The following is a 20711-nucleotide window of genomic DNA, read 5'->3' as shown; positions in this document are numbered from 1 at the left end:
AAATTTAAATATTGGCTCTCAGTGGTCACCCGTTAATAAAACTTAACGGCGTTAACCTTTTTCTGAATTTCAAAATTACTTTTTAGGGATTTTCATCAGAAGGATGATACGAGTCGAGTGATGTAAAACTTAACTTGAAATGATGCTACAAACGGCTTAATTTTTGTTAAATGGAAGTTCAAACATCCAATTTAAAGCACCAATCAAGTCCTTTGTAGCGTCATTTCGAACTAAGTTTTACATCAATTGATTCGTATATTCGTTTAGATCAAAGCACTAAAAATCAATTTGAAATTTGGGAAAAAAGGTTAGTGTACCACTAAGTGCCAAATTTCTTAAATTTGGGACAACAGGTGACAATAAACTTAGTTGAAATTATTATCAGTCAATAGCCTTTAGTTGTGACTATTAAAATCCAGAAAAATAAATTAGTAAACAAAACAAAGGATATTGTGTGAAAAAACAACATTATTACATGAAGTGGTTAAAAGAACTACATATTTTTCTCTAGTATGTAAATTTATATATAACTACAATTTTAGGTGATCTCTGCATCATGGTTTTGTATATTGTGCTCTATGTTGTGTACTTTTTTTTCGAAAGCTTCAGGTGTTGTTCCACTTGCTTCGATTGTGGTACTTTGTTTTGTGATGAGTATGTTGGTTGTGGCAACGTGTCATTGGCTTTTACACGTAAGAAAATTTTGAAAGCATGTGTACTATCAATCTGAATTCCACGTATTATTGTTCTGACATTTATTATTGATGTGTGGGTAAAATTATGTTCATTAAGTGTTTAATTTATGTGTTGTTTTAATTAGTTAAATATTGCGAACACGAGTAATTTGAGTGCGTTTATGGTTCCAAGTGTGCAGAGCTTAACGGAGCTTAGTTGGGGCTGATTTGGAGTGTTTAAGGATGGAAGAATCGATATTATACGAAGAGAGGTGATTGGGAGCTTAACCGGACAATCGAGAATCAAAATGAACGAGAAAACGAAGAGTTGGAACAAGGCCAGCCGTAGGCTACGCCTCCCGGGCCGTAGCCTACGGCTTGGAGGGTGGCGGAAAGAGTTTGAGTGAGCCATAGCTTACGGCTGAGCCGTAAGCTACGGCATATTGGTCGTAAGTTACTTTTAACTTTGGATTTGGATTTGATTAATCATTCGGTTGATCAATTTTTTGTGTTTGCTTTTATGCTTAAACGCTTTTAGTAATTGATTACTTAATCATTTGTCAATTAATCGATTTGTTGTCATCAACAATTAGGATTAAGTTCTTTCGTCATTAACCCGTATATCATTAACCATATTTTTGATTTTGTTTTTCAACAAGTCAAACCGGTCATCAACTAGATTTTCATTAAGCTGTGTTAATTGTTCGGATTCAGTTTTGACGATCAACATAGCCAATCGTTACGTCTTTTTATTTACTTGTTTTAACAAGAAACCGTCCAAAGAAGTTTATCAATTTCCTAACTTGCTTCGAAACCCGAACCCTAGAGTTTGGTTATTTTTATATCATTGTTTACAAACTACTCATTTAAACCGCTTGACATCGTCTGTCCACTTTAATTATTTTATAATAAAATTTGAGTTTCACTTGCACTTTTCACTTATTCCATGTGGATTTGACACCTTACTTGCCCTAGCTAGTAAAGGTATTTTATAAGTGATTTTGATTGATCTTTCGACATTGATCAATTATACGCAATAGGAATCTCTTTTTGTACATATCTATACTATATTATAGTACATATAGGAATGGCTAAATAGTCATTTAACAAAAAAATCTTAAATTTAAGAGTTGTACAAACTTTGAAGCTTAGAGTACAAGACTCAAAGCACAAAGGAACAAGCAGGATTCATAATTCCGAAGGTGGATTCAAAAGTCAAATACATATCGATTGAAGATATAAATGCAATAGAGTGCCACTCTCATCTTTGTATAAACCAAATTTAGAAGCCTGTACTTATTGCATTCCCTCCGCCACTCCTCTCTCATCTATGACCCGAGACCCTAATTCATCAATTATCCATCATACCTTTCTTATCTCCGACTTTATGTAAGGCCCCTTTCCCGGTGTCTCACTTTAACGTCGGATTTACTCATAAACATAGTTCTTAGAAATCAGAGTTAATTAAAAAAATTCACGGAATATAAAAACTTTCATAAAACATTACATAAATTGTCTTAAACAAACATCTTTGTCTTTTAAAATAAACAAAACATTAAACATAAACTGATAAGAGTCTCGAGTCTTCCGATGCCAGTCTCTATTCAATGCCACGTGTTCCCCTCAAACGAGCTGCTTCATTCTACTCACCTGCGTGCATACTAAAAGTCAGCTACACTGAGTGAGTTCTAGTTAATCAGGCAACATACAATTTATTCTCATATATTTCTTAACGTATCCGAAGACACGTATTAATACTTTAGCTTTGTATAAATATCCATAAGAGGAACGTCACGTAATATCTATTAAGAGAACTATTACTATTGCCCATGCAATATATTCTCCATAGAGGGAACACTCTACACATATATTATCCATAGAAGGAACACTATATATATATTATCCATAGAAAGAACACCCTATATACTTTCCATTGAAGGAACACTATACTATCCATAAAAGGAACACTATACTGTCCATAGAAGGAACACTATACTATCCATAGAAGGAACATTATACTATCAATAAAATGAACACTATGCTATGCATAGGAGGAACATTATACATTATCCATAGAAGGAACTTTATATATTATCCATAGAAGGAACACCGTATATAAGCTATTACTTAATATCCATGTAAGGAACTAATCTCTTCCCTTGGCAATACGTGCAATATCCGAAGTTTGTTCACGTACCAACAAGAAATCAGTCGTATCTATTACATATATCATACATGGCATACACTTACCATTTAAGGTAAGTGTATTAACTGTCACATCGAGTATGCACACAACCCCGAAAACATAACAAGGAAATGGGTCTAGAAACTCACCTGAATCTTTTTTGCGTTCTGTATTACTGTATTCCCCTTCTTTAATGGAGTCCGGCTAACTATTAACATATATATGTGTTAATTTATCATATCATTGACTAACATAGTTAACCAAGTTATTGAATTAAATAAAATAAGTTAACGAGGTTAACTAAGCTTGCTTGATAAGCTAGCTCATTACTTAAGTCTTAATGATCTAGCAGAGTCTCCTTATTCAACGAAGATTTTTAAATTAAATTAACCGAGCTAACGGGGTTAACTACGTTAAGTAGATAACGAATCATGTTAATTAGATCCATCCGACTTCCTATCCAAGTTAACCATAGTCAACTAGATTTAACGAGATGACTATTAAACCCTTATTTATTTATATTTTGTTTTATTAACTTTAACTGGTTTAACTATGTTTTTTTAATTTACAAAACTATAGCAGGTTTAGGGTATTCGGTGTTCGGGTCTTGGGTTCGGATCCAACTGTTGGCTAATGGGCTGCTCCTGATCGTTTTATTTGGGCTCATTTGAGTTTATGGGTTTGTAATCAGGCTTGGGCTAGATCTTGGGCCTGTTGAATAAGAACATAAAGCCCAGCCCCCCTTATCTTCACCATCAGGTCATCCGTCCTTCTCCTTCTTCATTCTTTTATTCTTTTTCTTTTTCCTCTCAGCAGATCCAAATAAACGAGTCACATAAGAGGTCGATTACAATGTAATCGGATTGGATTGATGATGCTATGATCGAACCCAAATGTAATCGACCACTCTTTGTAATCGATTGCATTATTGTGATAGAGTTCACCATTGTAATCGAGTTAATGTATTCGAACTGCTGCAGGGATGATTGTAATCGAGTCTCCCATGAACGTAATCGATCCTGCTTAGTAATCAAACCAACCTGCAACTGATTGTCTTGTAATCGGCTGTAATGTAATCGATGATGCATTGTATGCGACCTATTCTAATCGATTTTTACCAGTAATCGTGTCCAATTGTAATCGATTAGGACCTGTGCTTAGCTGTAATGTAATTGATTACAAGGTTTGTATGCGATGTAGTTATGACGGAAATAGTGTAATTGGGTAAACTTGTATGCGACTGTCTGCATTCAGCTGAGTGTAATCGAGTTCTGATTCAACTGAGTGTAATCGATGACGGAATGAAATCGATGATGGTTTGATTGTATGCGAGTTGGGTTTTGGTGTGGCTGTATGCGAACAGGGGTGAAAAGGGACAATTGTTGGTTCTTGGTCTTGTTTGGGCAGAGGGTTTTAGACAATCATAAGGGTCACGGGCCGGGTTATAACCTACTCGTTTCGATCCTATCAACTCGTTTGGCTCGTATTAGACCCGTCTATAACCTCGACGCCTTATAAGGGTTTTATAATACCCGTATTCACTTCCTTAAACGTCCCCGGCTCGAGTCTTAGCCCGTTTATAACACAAAGCATGAACCTTTAGGGCTAGACGTTTAAAACTAGATTTAAGGTTCTCTTTAACGAGCCGTACACGTTTTTAGGTTCATTAAGTTCGTTTTAACATAAAGTTCGATACTTTCCTTTTCGTTTGGACCCGATCTACCTTACGTTCAAGTTTCAAGGCCAAACGTTTATTAAATCATAAACTTTAAATTCAAAAACATACCTTTAAGAGTCCGTTTGGTCTCGGTTAGCTTGATTATAGATCTTGAATCTTGTATCTATCTATATATCAAAGATCTATCTATATTTTGCTTGATTTTTGGTCTCGGATCTTTTTCTTTCTCTTTTGGCCGTTTATGTATAGTAAGGAAGGTGTGTTTGTTTAGAGTGTGTGTAGAGATTATGGAAAGGATGGAATGAGAGTTAGGGTTTTAGGATGGTTTAAGAGGGTATTTATACCCCTTAAAGCCCATGGACATAAGCCCGTTACCCTTTAACCCACTTAATTACCCAAGTCCATAATTCTTTCTATATTTAATATTAATTAAATATTAATACTCGTTTTTAAATCATAGACTTCTTTAATTTATTATTATAAAATTCGGGATGTTACACTTTACTAGTACCATTTTACCTCTCTCTCTCTCTCTCTCTCTTCATCAAGGTTTTTGGTTTCATATGTGGTGAATCTCCCTCAAACATCAAATATCTTGAATGATTTTGAATTAACAGAGGTTCACGTTTTGTTGGACGAGTTAAACCCTTGCTACATTTGTTGCTATTTCATTTGGCATAGTTTTGTTTTTAAGTTGGTGTGTTAATTTAATGGTTGATTAAGTTTTTATTTTTATATCTTTATGTGTTTGCAATGTTCTTGTGTGGATGTAAGTATAAATTTATGAGTTTTTTGTGTCATTTGAAAGATGCACTTCAGTTGTTCAATGAAATGTCTCATACTATGCTCAGTTGGCGTTGCTTAACTGAGTGTGCCATTGAAAAAAATGTTTTGCTAGGTAAAAATACATTTTATGTTGACTTTTTTTATTTTTATTATTAATTTACAATGTTTTCTTATGTGTTAATTGGTGTTGGCCATTTGCTTTCTATTATGACGGGCCACTACAAAACATTACCAATTACCACTAGCTACAAATGATGTTCGTTTTCTCTACTCAGGCAGTTTGCTAAATGCATTTACATTGTTCCACATAGCCATTTATAAAGTAAGAATAATATAATCATATTAAGTTTTATGCACCACTTTGAAATGAATGTATGATTTTTGTTTAGGTTAAAAGCATGCCATCCCAAAGGTACAACCTTGGTTTGCTGTAGCATTATGGAAGAAGTATCCAACATTCCAACCATGAAGTTACTCTTGAATCTTGATTGCCTAAATAGATCCAACCAAATCTGTAAGTACTATGTTTCTTTTCCATGTATCAAATTTAAGCTTTAATTTAATAAATGGAGATATAACTGATGGTACATAATGTTAATGCATTTGAAATGGAAAACTTTTCAAGCAATTCATTTGTTTGTCCACTGTATTATAAACATTCTTATTAGTTAATTTATAATAGTTATAAAGATAATCTTTCAAAATTGGGTTCAAAATAAGTCTATGTCTAAAAGGCAAAATTTGATGTTTTTTATTTGCCTCAAACTGGTCATATATGAATATGTCTCAAACCGCATGTTATTTTACTGACAAGGTTTTTGTTTGCTTAATATAGTCCTGAATATGTCTCAAACTGCAAGCTATTCATTTGTTTTCACCTATTTTTTATTTTTAAAAATCACATTGTATCTATTAAGATTAAGTGTCGTAAAACACTTGAGCGCATCCATAATTATAGATATTGTTACTTCAATATGAAGTGCACGTTGCCTCTTGCCTTTGTTCTTTACTTCAATATGAAGAGGTATGTACCCGCCTCAACACCGAGCGAGGCGGGTCAACCCACAAGACATAGACAAGAGGCTTGAAATCAAGATATTATGAAGGCACAAAGCCAAAACCTATGCGCATGGCGCATATCACATGCTCACGCATCACATATGCTCACGCGTATCACATGCTCACGCACCATATATGCTCACGCATATCACATCTGCGCGTGGCGCATCCGCGCGTGGCGCATATCACATGCTCACGCATCATACATGCTCACGCATATCACATCTACGCGTGGTGCATCCGCGCGTGGCGTATATTACATATGCTTGTGCATATCACATCTGCGCATGAAACATCTGCGCGTGAGAATAAAGAGAAGACCTCGCGCATCCTCAGGATAAGCGCATATCACACATGCACATAATCAACCTCGTCCTTATCCAAATCAGGATAAGGACAACCTTGATTGTGCACGTCAGACAACCTTCCAGAAGGTATCCTTTAAGGAATAAGAATATGCTGATGTTGACAGCTACCAATGAAAGGTGGACAACTCAGCAAAACCCATGTGCTACCACGTGATTGCACATGGGTCAGGTAAAATACCCGGGTCAGAGAATAATCAATGAAAAAGCACCAGGTGTCCTAAGGACACGTGGCGCAAAGCAATAGGAGGAGGCCAAAAAGGCCCTAATTGGGTCTGAGCCCAATCATTGGAAACCCTAGCACTATAAATACCACATCAACTCCACAAGGAGAGGTACGCCATATTACGCAATACTAAGCAATATTAAGCAATACAAGCTAGAAAATACATTCCAATTCCTTACTCACTCTCAGATTATTATCTTCTACAATATCTTATTCTCACACCGGAGGGTTACCCCAAAGAGGACCCCTCTGTCCCTTTCTGAGGGGTAAGTTTACGGTGCTGTTCATTTTGTAGGTGGAAGAATCCAGATTCCAGAGAACCATCGGTGAAATAGCATAATCATACCCGAGGAAAGTTGATCGTCTACCAGTGAGCCGATCCACGTTTCTTCATTGGCGCCAGACTGAAACTCCTCCAGACGATCTCACGTTCCAAAATCTCACCGGCGCGAAACAAAAAGGACCAATGGGTCCAGAAGATGAAACCAATGACCCTAAAGAATGGCTCATAAACGAGCAACGACGTCTAATGGACAAGTACAATGAGCTGGTCAAACACAAAAAGTTAGCCGACTTAACACAAAGGCTAGCGTTTGATAAGCAAACCATTCAAGGAACAACAAAAAGGGCACGCGCGCCGGAAGATGGTCACTCTGTTCACACTGAACACGCTGAGTTTAGTGATGAAGAAGTGCACAGCATGAGGAAGACGCGAGATACTCATGCAGGAGGCTCACAGCTCCGCGCGCACATCAACATGGCGCCTGGAGTCAAAGCCGATATGGATCTGTACACACCGTACAGCCCACCAGTGAGAGGGCAAGTGGACGTAACCACACCATACAGGCCAGCCATCTTGGTGAAGCATTCAAAATTCACTGAGCGCATCGCGAAGGCTCCCATTCAGCACAAAACCAAGATGCCAAGTGGTTTGGGCAAATATGACGGCACAACAGATCCAGACGATTTCTTACAAGGTTTTTATAACACTGGAAACCTAGAAAGCTGGACGATGCCAACATGGTGTCACATGTTTGCTCGCTGCCTTACGGGCGCGGCGCGTGTCTGGTTCGAAAGCTTGCCGACTGGACAAATCGATGGGTTCGAGGAACTATTGGAAAAGTTCCAAGCTCACTTCGTACAGCAGCGCAGACACACGCGCGACCCTGATGACATCATGCACTGCGTGCGCAGGAATGATGAAACGATTGAAGAATACATAACTCGTTTCAATCAGGAGTCTCTGGCAATTGGAGGTATCACTGAGCAACTCTTGCGCGTGGCCTTTATACAAGGTGCGCGCAGTGATCAACTCCGCAGAGCTCTTGTGAGCAGAGATGGCATGCCAACCACTTGGGCCAAGCTAATGGAAGCATCGCGAGTCTTCGCGCGAAATGAAAAACAAATTGCCCAAGATAGAGCTAGAGAAAGAGGGCATCAAGCAGAAGCACCGCGCAACAACGAAAGAAGGGGCAAACAAAACTCTGTATGGTCCAGGTTGCAACAAACCAGTTTTTCTCCCGCAGAAAAGCAGGCGCAACCAAGCTCACCCCAGCCCCAAAAAGACATTCGTAATCGCGGAGAGGGTGACAAGAGGGAAGGTGGTAGAGATCCTAACAGACCTCTGCCAAGAATATGGACTCTCCTCACTAAAACGCCTTCACAAGTGTTAAGCACTGAGAATGTCCAGTTCAAAAGCCCCAAGCCACTACACTATAAGGGACCATCAAACAGTGGCAAGTATTGTGAGTTTCACAAGTCCACAGGACACAACACTGATGCATGCCACCACTTGAAGGATGCAATTGAAAAAGATGTGAAATCAGGCAAGCTGGCTCACCTGGTGAAAAACCCAAGACCAGAAAATGAACAACCAGAAGGAGCCTCAGCCAGCAAAAAGTTCAAAAGAATCTGGGTAGCCGAGGGAGGAAGGCAAGGGCAAAGATCAAGAAAGAGAAGCGCGCAAGTCCAAGGAGATTGGCGCGAGCAACAAGTAATCTTCCCAAGAATCAGGGGAGGCCCTTCTATCAGCAGTCCTCTAGTCATCACTACACACATTGCTCATTATGAAGTGTCAAAAGTCCTGGTGGACACCGGCAGCGAATCAGACATCTGTATGAGCAATGTTTCAGGAAGTTGGATCCAGCAGACCAAGCAAGGCTCGAAATTGTGAATGCACCAATCTCTGGTGTTTCAAATGAAATCATTCACCCCCTAGGTCAAATACAATTTGAACTAACTATGGGGGATGAGAAACACAAGCGAGCCGAAGTTGTCAACTTCTTGGTCTTGCCCACCACTTCTTGCCACAATATGATCTTGGGTAGAGGAACAATTGCCCAATTCAACGCCATACCGTCGCCAGCGCACGGCGCGTTGGGGTTCCCAACACCAACAGGTGTAACATTTGTATACCGAGATCATTTGTGTGCAGTAACAAGTACACCACGGGAAGGGAGAATGAAACTTCCAATGGCAGACAACGCGCCAGAGGAATGGATTCTCAACCCAAAATTCCCAGAGCAAACAATCACAATTGGCGCTACGATATCAGACGACACGAGGTTGAGAATGAAAAGATTGCTCACAACATATATGTCGGTCTTCGCGTGGCAACACTCTGATATGACTGGGGTTCCGCGAGACCTGGCGCAACATTCTCTCAACACGTTCAAGTCTGTAGAGCCAATTGCTCAAAAGAAGAGAGTCATGGGGGATGAGAAGGCGAAGGCCATGAATGAGCAAGTTGAGGATCTACTGCGCGCAAACATCATCCGCCCGATACGATACCAGACATGGGTAGCCAATCCTGTGATGGTAAAGAAGAGTAACGGGTCATGGAGGATGTGCATTGACTTCAAGGACCTCAACAAAGCATGTCCAAAAGATTGTTACCCCCTCCCAAATATCGACGCGAAGGTGGACTCTGTGGCGCCATTCAAGCTCAAATGTTTCCTGGATGCCTACAAGGGCTATCACCAGATTCAAATGGCACCACAAGACGAGGACAAGACCGCCTTCAGAACCGACAAGGGTGTTTTTTGTTACACAAAAATGACCTTTGGTTTGAAGAATGCGGGAGCCACCTACCAAAGACTTATGGATGCGGTTTTCAACGAGCAAATCGGAAGAAACCTAGAAGTCTACGTGGATGATTTGGTGATCAAAAGCAGGGAGGAAAAACAAATGCTCAAAGACATCGAAGAAACCCTTGGGCGCCTAAAGGAAGTAAACATGAAGCTCAACCCGAGCAAATGCACTTTCGGCGTACAAGAAGGGAAATTTCTAGGTGTAATGGTCACCAAGGATGGTTTCAAGGTGAACCCTGAGAAGGTGGAAGCCATCCTTGACATGCCCTCGCCATCCACCATGAAAGAAGTCCAAAAGTTGAATGGTAGATTGGTATCAATCAACAGGTTCCTAGCGAACCATGCAAGCAAATCTACTCCATTCGTTAACACATTGAGAAATTGCCTAAAGAAAAGCCAATTCAAGTGGACTCCTGAGGCCGAGCAAGCTTTCAGTGAGATAAAAGAATGTTTGATAAATCTGCCCGCGCTCACAGCTCCACTTCCTGGTGAAACTTTGACATTGTACATGTCAGCAGGAGAGCGCGCCATCGGCGCAGTATTGTTGGTGGATCGCAAGGGAATCCAAACACCAATATATTATGTGAGTCGGGTGCTGACAGATCCTGAGACGCGCTACTCCATCATGGAAAAGTTAGTTTTGTCACTAACACACGCGTCGCGCAAGCTTCATAGATATTTCAATGGTCATCCTATTGAAGTTCTGACTGGTTACAACATCCAGCAAGTCTTGCGGCGTCCCGCGCTCTCAGGAAGGCTGACAAAATGGGCGCTGGAATTAGGAGAGCACACGATCGCCTATAGCCCCGTCCAGCAATAAAGGGACAAGTCTTAGCTGATTTCATCACAGAAATCCCTGAAGGAAAAATTGAAGAGGCTCAGTGCGAGGTAGACCCTCCGCGAGCCAATGATGAAGAAAATGTTTGGAGATTATTCACTGACGGAGCTTCAAACAACGAAGGGTCCGGCGCAGGCCTCAAACTGGTGGATCCAGAGAATCATGAATATACTTACGCAATCAGGTTGGATTTCAAGAGCACCAACAATGAAGCTGAGTATGAAGCTCTGCTGGCTGGCCTGCGCATCGCGCACAAATTCGGAGTTAAAAAGCTAGAGGCCCATGTTGATTCATACTTGGTAGCAGCACAGGTCAATGGCTTTTATGATGCCAAGGAGAACACCATGCCTCTGTATCTAGAGCAGGCGAAAAAGCTCATCGAGCAATTTGACTGCTTCAGAATCATACATATTCCGCGCAGTGAAAACAAGTCTGCTGACGCGCTGAGTAAGATGGCGTCAACCAGCTTCGATCACTTTGGCAAAGATGTCAGGGTAGAAGTAATGAGCAACCCGTCGGTGGTAGCGAAGTCTGTCCTTGTAACTCATACAACCCCTTCATCATGGATAACTCCAATAATGGAATTCTTGAAGGAGGGAAAGGTACCGGACGATCGCGCACAGGCGAGGAAGATAAGACACAAGTCGCAGAACTATGAACTGCTTGATGGTACATTATATCGACGCTCTTATCTTGGACCGCTCATGAAATGCCTAGATGCTGAGGAAGCAAGCTATGTGATCAGAGAGATACACGAAGGAATCTGTGGAATACACGCTGGCCCGCGCATGGTGGTTGCCAAGGCAATGAGCGCAGGTTACTATTGGCCAGGCATGTACTTGGACGCATTAAAAGAGATCCAAAAATGCAAAGCATGTCAGAGCTATGCGCCAAACACCATGCGGCCAAAGAACAACTTGATTCCGGTGACCTCCGCATGGCCTTTCCACAAATGGGCAATCGATATTGTGGGTCCCCTACCGCAAGCGCAAGGGCGAGTAAAATTTTTGGTAGTGGCGGTAGACTATTTTACAAAATGGGTTGAAGCCAAGCCACTAGCAAAAATCACAGCCGAGGCGATGAAGCAATTTATTTGGAGCCACATCATATGCCGTTTTGGCTTGCCCATGGAAATTGTGAGCGACAATGGCAAACAATTCACTGACAGGAAGATATCCAGCTGGCTTAAGGAATTGCGCATCAACCAAATCTTCACTTCAGTATACCACCCTCAAGGGAATGGCCAAGTGGAGCGCGCGAACCAAAGCTTGCTAAATGGGCTGAAGAAAAGGTTGGAGGGAGAATCCCATTCTTGGGTCGAAGAGCTACCTAATGTCCTGTGGGCGCACAGGACATTAAGCAAAACCAGCAATGGCGAATCCCCGTTCAGCCTAACCTATGGAACGGAGGCTATGATTCCAGCAGAAATTGGATGCCCATCCCATAGAGTGCTCATGATGAGCAAGATTGATAACGAGCGCGAAAGGAGGTTGGATCTCAACTTACTTGAAGGGCGCAGAGAGGCGGCTATCATCAGTGAAGCCAAATACAAGAAAAAACTGGAAAAATATTACAATCAGCGCGTGAAAGAATGCCACTTCAAGAAGAATGATTTTGTCCTTCGAAACAATGAAGCTAGCCGCGCGATACCCCCGGGAAAGATGTCCCCCAATTGGGAGGGACCTTATCAAGTCTCGGAAGAATTGGGAAAAGGCGCATACGCTTTAAAAGATTTGAATGGAAAGAAGATCCCGCGCGCATGGAACGCGGCACAGCTTAGAAAATGTTTCATGTAAAAATTGTCAAGTTTGTAATCAAGGCTTTTTAAGCCATTATGAATAATGATACGCGCTATCTTCTCTTAATGTGGATTCTATTACCTTTTGCATACATGTTTCACACTTCCCTTTATTAATTTTGAGCAATATGACAACATTGTATTGACATCAAAACAAAAAATAAAACGAAGTAAAACATACATGCGCGAGCTTCAAGCTCAAACGCGTTAACGAGTCTTAACTCTAAAACGTCAGGGCCTTAGCCCAATAATATGAGCCTTAGCTCAGGGCCTTAGCCCAATAATGTGAGCCTTAGCTCAAATCACTCACAACATCCATCCTACATGCTGCGCAGCCTGACCATAAAAATACCTAAGCACAACTAAGGCAAAGCACATGCCAAAACATAGTTGTTAATGTCTCAGGTCGAGGTCGCGCATGAAATTGTAATGGATATCTGAGTAACACATACTGACACGTAAAGGCTAAAAAACTCATAATTCCCTATAATAAATGCGCGATAACGTCGCGCAAAAGAGGAATAATGAAACGCCAATGCACGTGTCAACATAATCAGGATATTGCAAAATCACTTACAATATGACAAGGATTAAGTAAAATAATTTCCTTACAACCTTGTTCTTATTTCAACGTGCAAGCATATCTTATATTCAACAAGCAAACATGCAATATAAAGAGATGAATTGGGAATGCGCAAGATGCGAATAAAGGGAAAATAAAATTTCATTCCAAAGCATTGAAGTTTACAAATTTACAAAGTGATGAGATACAAACTACAAATAAAAAAAAAACATGAAGGGCTTCTCAAGTCTCTATATCGATGTTAGCCTCTTCATCGCCCTCATCACCTCCCTCAGCATCTGGCGCAGCCCGCTCCTCATCATCTCCAAACTGACCATAGTCAAGTTGTTCGTCTTGAATGGAGTCTTCTATCACAATAGTGTCAGGAGCGGGTCCTTTGGCCACGCCAGAGCCGCTAGCAGGGGCAGCATTCCCCGCGCCATCATCGCCGCCACCAGCCCCTTCACACTCATCAAGTAGCTTCTTTAGCGCGCCGAGGTCGGGCTGGTCAGCAAGCGCGGCTATCTGCAAATCATAAGAAAAAGTATGAGTACAAAAAGACTTGGAAAATAAGTCAAGGTAAACTCATTAAGGTTAAAATACCTGCCCAAGGATGGGAATGGGAGTATTCAAATACTTCTCCCCCATCTCGGCCATGTCCGCGCAGACAACGTCGAGCTGATAAGGGTAGTCGGATGGGTTCTTCTTCAGCACGCTATATTCACAACCATCCTTGAACCCTTCAGCTCGACCCACCAAGCGCGAGGCAGTGTTGCAATCCATCACAAGGGTCTGAAACTCGTCTGAGTATTTCATCGCGTAAGCGCAACGAGTCATACCCTGTGAGATTAGCCATTGGCGATCCTGCGCGAGGGAAGAAACAGACGTCTCAAGAGCAGGAATCTGAGAGTTTAACAACTCAACAGTTTCCTTGGTCTGTTTCAGCTCCTCTCTGTCGGACGCTGCTGCCGCCAAGGCCTCTTCCCTTTCCGCTCGCGCAGCATCGAGTGCTTCCTGGCTAGACGCTGCCGTCGCCAAGGCTTCATCTTTCTCTGCCCGCGCGGCCGCAAGCTCCTTCTTCAGGCGCGCAACCTCACTCTCCAATGATGATTTGTCAGTTATAGACTGCACAAGTGCTTGGTCACGCGCCTCCGCGTCCAGCTCCAAGTCGCGCACTCGCCGCGCGTACTTGGCCGCGTCCGCCTCGGCCGCCTGTAGCTTCTCCCGCGCAGCCTGTAGCTCATGCCCGCGCTTCACAAAGGCAGCGTTGGCACTTGCTCGGTTTTCGCTGAGCTCTGCTTGGAGTCTCTCAGCTCTCTCTCGAGCATCAGAAAGATTCCAAGCAGATACTTTAGCCTCTTGCTTGGCTTCCGCAAGAGCATCACGTACCTTTACGTAATCATAGCGAAGCTCTTGGGAGGCAGCAAAGAAAGCCGACCCAGCAAACAGATGGTCATTGAGCAAGTCTACGCGAGCGCGGTCCTCCTGAAACCTCCTTTCAGCTGGAGGCACAGAATGAGCCCAGAAGTCCTCACACACACCCATGGACTGAAATGAGCTATCCTCAGTAATATTCCATCTCGGGCGGTAAATGTGATCGGCTTCCTGCAAACACAAAGTAATGATCTAAGTCATCAAAACACTAATATGGAAGTCCGCGCAGCGGAGCAAAACGAACTTATACCTGCGGGGAGCAAGCAGAAAAGTCAGCGCCAGCCCCACGAGAAGACTGCGCCGCGGAATCTCGTGGCGCTGCAGGGCTGGCGCGGCCGCCGTCGGAGTCTTCAAGTTGAACCTCCTCATCTTCCTCTGAAACAGGCCTTTTCTACTGCGACCTGGAAGAACCAAAACCAGTCTCGCGAGGAGGGCTGCGCGCAGGAGGAGGTGAGGGAGGTCTCGACGCCGCCAGATCGGCGCGTAAAACGGCCTCCTGCTCCTTAGTAATCCCGATGAGGGCAGATTCAGCGCTTGCAGGAGCAGGAGCAGAACCAACGGCGCTGGCACCGGCGCCAGCAGTGCCGCCAGCAGCTTGTACGCCAGCTATGACTCCTATGAAAAAATCAACAAAAAGAAATGGTTCATGACTTGATCTAAAAAAAAAGTCAGAAAATAAAAGCGCAATACATACCTTGGCGCACCGCCGTTCGCGAGTTAAACATCGCCATGAAGTCCATTCTCCCCCTTTTTGGGGGTAAAACAGGGGACTTCGAAGCGACCTCCGGCGCAGCCTCGACACCTTGTTGCGCCTGAGGTTGATCCACCAAGGTCGCCGGCTCTACAAACATTTGAGTGAGCAAAGATTCATTAATAATTCTATCAGAATCGCGCTCATAAAACCATAAAGTATAAACAAAGTATACCTGTCGAAGAGGAAACAGCAGGCGCAGCGCCGCTTCCCTTTTCTGCCGCGCGAAGGGAGGAGGTGGCGGCACCATACCTCGTGTGGACAGGAGGTCTGCCCACATTTTGAGGCAAGGAAGACAAGGAAAACTTGGAGGTAAACTCCTGGGTTTTCTCAAGTCCCTTCGCCTAAGTAGGAGGATCCTGAGCAACAGGGGCATCATCTTTCTTCTGTTTCTTACTGGCCCTTGCGCCAGTTTTCCCTTTAGCTTTACGCTTTAGTTGGGGCACCTCAGCCTCCTCCTCCTCCTCCTCTTCCGCGAGCTCCAGCTCGTAGTTTTCGAGCACATCTACAATACGTGCAACAGAAATGTTAACCAAATTTGGTATTATAAAGGCATAAGCATAAGTACAAAGGCTTACCAGGCGCGTCGCTGTCAAAGCGAAATCCCAGATCAACAGGGATGAACATGTCATCGAAGCGATCTGGGAAGCCAACTTCCCCAGCGCCCAGCGCGACAGAGCCACCCTCCATATGCTCATCATAGGCGGCGTGGACATACTCCTTGCTTACTGCACAATACAAGACAAATGATATCAGCAAAACGAATTATATTCGCGCAGAAGTAATGCAATGAGTTAATAACTTACACAAGCCGTCAACTTGGATAACAGGCTCAGTCGCGCTGTCGGCCCACCTCCTGCTCATACCAACCCCCACCAGCGCCTCCTCACAAATGTTCTTGGCGGGGGATGGTTCAGCAGTCAACTTTTTAACCCAGGCGCCAGTTGGGTTCTTGAAGACACCCACATCCGCGGGCGCAGAAGAGATCGCGTGCTTGGTCATGCGGATGGGGATCACACCAGCCTTAATATAGAAAAATCTCTCAGACCAGTCATGAAGGCTCTTGAAGGAAACAGTGCAGCACTTGACCTTCTGACTGCGAGGAATAAATGAGAACCAAGAATCTTGGATCTTTGGCTTATAAAAAAACTGAAAGTGCCGAGGGGTGGGCTCCTCGCGCTGAGATTTGCACATGAACTCAAAGTGAGTCATGCGCACAAGTCCAAACGGATGGACTTGGGATATGTGAATCCCATAGAATCGAAGCAGCGCACCCACAAACCTTGTCATCGGGAGACGAAGGTTGCAGTGGGTGAAAAAATGGCAATACAGGGAGATATAGCCGGTGGGCGGATCCGCCGCCGTTTGCCCAGCCGCTGGCAGCATGCAGCCATACTCAGGGAGAAAACCCTGAGAGGCGATAAGACTGTCAAAATCGGACTGCCTCAGTTTACAGGGGATCTCATCCCACTTCTTCACTGCCTTGACCTTCCCCACCTCCTCCGATGAGGCCTCGGCAGCCCTTTTCCCCTTGCCGGTCTTCTTCAAAGTAGACATTACTAACGACTTCACACGGCGTTGGCTGGGGGAGATTGTGGTGTCTGGGCTATCAGACATACAACTGTAAAATCGGACAGAGGATACTTCAAGAACGGAAGTCTGGAAGCAATAGACAGGCAATCAGAACAAAATGGAAGGAAAAAGCTCTGAAATAACAAGGAAGATGAAGGATAAAAACTCAAAGGGCTTGCTTTTATAGGCCCAGGAGAGAGAGAAATTGGTACTAATCAGACTTCACGCGCCCCCACTCGCAGGTGTAAGCCAACGCGAGCGCGACACGTGTCCCTGACACTGTGTGAGGGGACACGAAAGGGAACAAAACAGGTACTGCCAGAGTTCACGCGCCACCACTCGCAGGTGTAAGCCAACGCGAGCGCGACACGTGTTCCTGACACTGTGTGAGGGGACATGAAAGGCAACTGTAGCACTTCGAGCACACGAAAAGTCTGACACGTCTCCATCTCTGACGCATGTCAGCAACAACCAACCACGTACAGAGACGATTCGTTTCAACCAAAAGGATAGAATTTCGCGCAACGATGAGCAATAAGAAGAAAAAGACAAACCCTATTAAAAGAGCAAACTATTAAGTCTAATATCTATCTTACCTCGCTCGCGCGAGACAAGACACACATTAGACTGGGGGGGCTTGAAGAGGTATGTACCCGCCTCAACACCGAGCGAGGCGGGTCAACCCACAAGACATAGACAAGAGGCTTGAAATCAAGATATTATGAAGGCACAAAGCCAAAACCTATGCGCATGGCTCATATCACATGCTCATGCATCACATATGCTCACGCATCACATATGCTCACGCGTATCGCATGCTCACGCACCATATATGCTCACGCATATCACATCTGCGCGTGGCGCATCCGCGCGTGACGCATATCACATGCTCACGCATCATACATGCTCACGCATATCACATCTGCGCGTGGCGCATCCGCGCGTGGCGTATATTACATATGCTTGTGCATATCACATCTGCGCATGAAACATCTGCGCGTGAGAATAAAGAGAAGACCTCGCGCATCCTCAGGATAAGCGCATATCACACATGCACATAATCAACCTCGTCCTTATCCAAATCAGGATAAGGACAACCTTGATTGTGCACGTCAGACAACCTTCCAGAAGGTATCCTTTAAGGAATAAGAATATGCTGATGTTGACAGCTACCAATGAAAGGTGGACAACTCAGCAAAACCCATGTGCTACCACGTGATTGCACATGGGTCAGGTAAAATACCTGGGTCAGAGAATAATCAATGAAAAAGCACCAGGTGTCCTAAGGACACGTGGCGCAAAGCAATAGGAGGAGGCCAAAAAGGCCCTAATTGGGTCTGAGCCCAATCATTGGAAACCCTAGCACTATAAATACACATCAACTCCACAAGGAGAGGTACGCCATATTACGCAATACTAAGCAATATTAAGCAATACAAGCTAGAAAATACATTCCAATTCCTTACTCACTCTCAGATTATTATCTTCTACAATCTCTTATTCTCACACCGGAGGGTTACCCCAAAGAGGACCCCTCTGTCCCTTTCTGAGGGGTAAGTTTACGGTGCTGTTCATTTTGTAGGTGGAAGAATCCAGATTCCAGAGAACCATCGGTGAAATAACATAATCATACCCGAGGAAAGTTGATCGTCTACCAGTGAGCCGATCCACGTTTCTTCATTTATATATCGTAACATCACATGTGTGTTAAAAATATTTGAATATTCTTTTGATAAAAGAAAAACATAAATTCTTTGATTCACAATGATATTTTTATTTAATTGTTTTTTCATTTATGTTATTTTACAATTTTTACTGTACGATAGAAGAGTTTTATTTTGAGAACATTCACATGCATCATATAAATAAAAAGAAACAAACTCAATAATATTATCACGCTTGTGCTTGACTTGATCTTGTACTAGATCACACACTTTTGTAATTACATGCATTTCTGCACTGTGCAGGATTATTTAAAGAATAAAGTCAAATTCTTATCCTTATTTAAATGGTGTTCTCAACATGCAACCGACGATACAGATGTATCTTACTATTACGTGGGGGCTGGTGGTCAATGATGGCAGCCCGATTCTTGGTGAGGTTGCCATGACGTGGAGAAAAAAGTTGTTCATGGTCTGGTTTCAGAGGATGTCGGGGATTGGGTGCCGGATTTTTTACAAACCGTTTAAAAAGACACTCATTCGACGACGGAGGAAGAAGAGGGGACTGAAAATGGGTTCTCTGGAGAATGATCAGGATGTCGGACTTGTGTCGCCAGAAAAAGATATGGAGGGAGGGCCTAGTGGGGTTGACTTAGATTTCGAAAAAACATCAACAAAAACATAAGGAAAAAGAATAAAGAAACATGTTGATGTGCAGGATTCGTTGGAAAATTACAATAGTAGTAATGATAGACCACATAAAGAAACAAGACTAAACATGGACTTGGATGACCCTTTCGGGTTGAACCCATTCATCATGGACTCAAAGGTTACTAAAATATGAGGTAAAGGAAATGTTGTTGGGCCTGTTGATTTTAATGATTTGGAGGCCGAGAATCATATTAATATTAGCGATAACGTGGTGGAAAACAATTATGAGATGGGATTAAATAATTCAAGAATGATTGAGAGTACTGGTGAGACTTACATCACGCCTTTAGGTGAAAGCACTTATGTAAGTTTGGATTTAAATTGTGAACCTGCTTTAGCGGGGGATCGTTCTAAGTCGGAAGAGGAGAGGCCAGTTCGTCCGGATGGACGTATTAGTGCTTTGGTAGCACCACTTTTAACGCTGCCATCGTCAGACATCTGGTACCGCCATCGTGATCGTCATCTCCAACCGTATGACCACCTACTGTTGTTGGCTTTATCTGAAAACCTAGGTGGTAATGGTGTAATGGCCGTGGTGCTACCAGATATCGTGTTGTTGGAACTTGGAAGACAATTTGGTTGACGTAATGGTGGGCCCGAGACATACGTTTCTGTTAAAACAAGATTATGTTTTTGTCATATTAATGTTACAGTATTATTCTTTGTATGAAGCAATTTAAATTTTGTATTTTTTTGTTTTACCTTTTAGGTGATTGATTATAAAAGGCAATGATTAGCAGCTAATGACTTTTCAACATTGGTTGAGGCTCATGCGTTCACTGCAGGGTTGAAGTCCTTGACAACATCCACAACAATTGTGAGTGGTTAACTCTACACATTATATGTGTAGTTATAGTTAAATTACTAAATATGATCTTTTTTGTTTAGTTATAGTTAGGATAAAATTGTTAATTTTTGAATTGCAGGGTGGGATTTAAAAATCAACATGGTGTCTTTTGATTTTGATGGGTTTGCCGTTATAGTTTTCGAATGCGTGGAAAAGAACTCCACAGTAACTATGGTCAAAACTAATTTTGATCTTTTCTCTTTTTTCCCCCTCAATGCTACGGTAAAATGGATTGTAATCTTATTTTTTTTTCTTTTTTCTTTTTTCTTTTTTCTTTTTCTTAAATCCATCTCTTTTATTTTATGTTTAATATGTGAGGAAACAATTCTAGACGGATCAAGTCTACATCCCCTATACGGTCTTCGTTCTTTTTACCATTATTTACTTACCCTCGACTATGTTATGGACATACAGCCGCGCAACATGCGGGTTATAAAACCTAGTTTATCTCTAAAACACAAATGTTGATGCAACT

This window comes from Bidens hawaiensis, unplaced genomic scaffold (assembly GCF_021521415.1).
Source record: "Bidens hawaiensis isolate Kalapana, Puna unplaced genomic scaffold, B.hawaiensis_p1.1 tig00000702_1, whole genome shotgun sequence".
Lineage (NCBI taxonomy): Eukaryota > Viridiplantae > Streptophyta > Magnoliopsida > Asterales > Asteraceae > Bidens > Bidens hawaiensis.
This window is presented reverse-complemented; position numbering follows the sequence as displayed.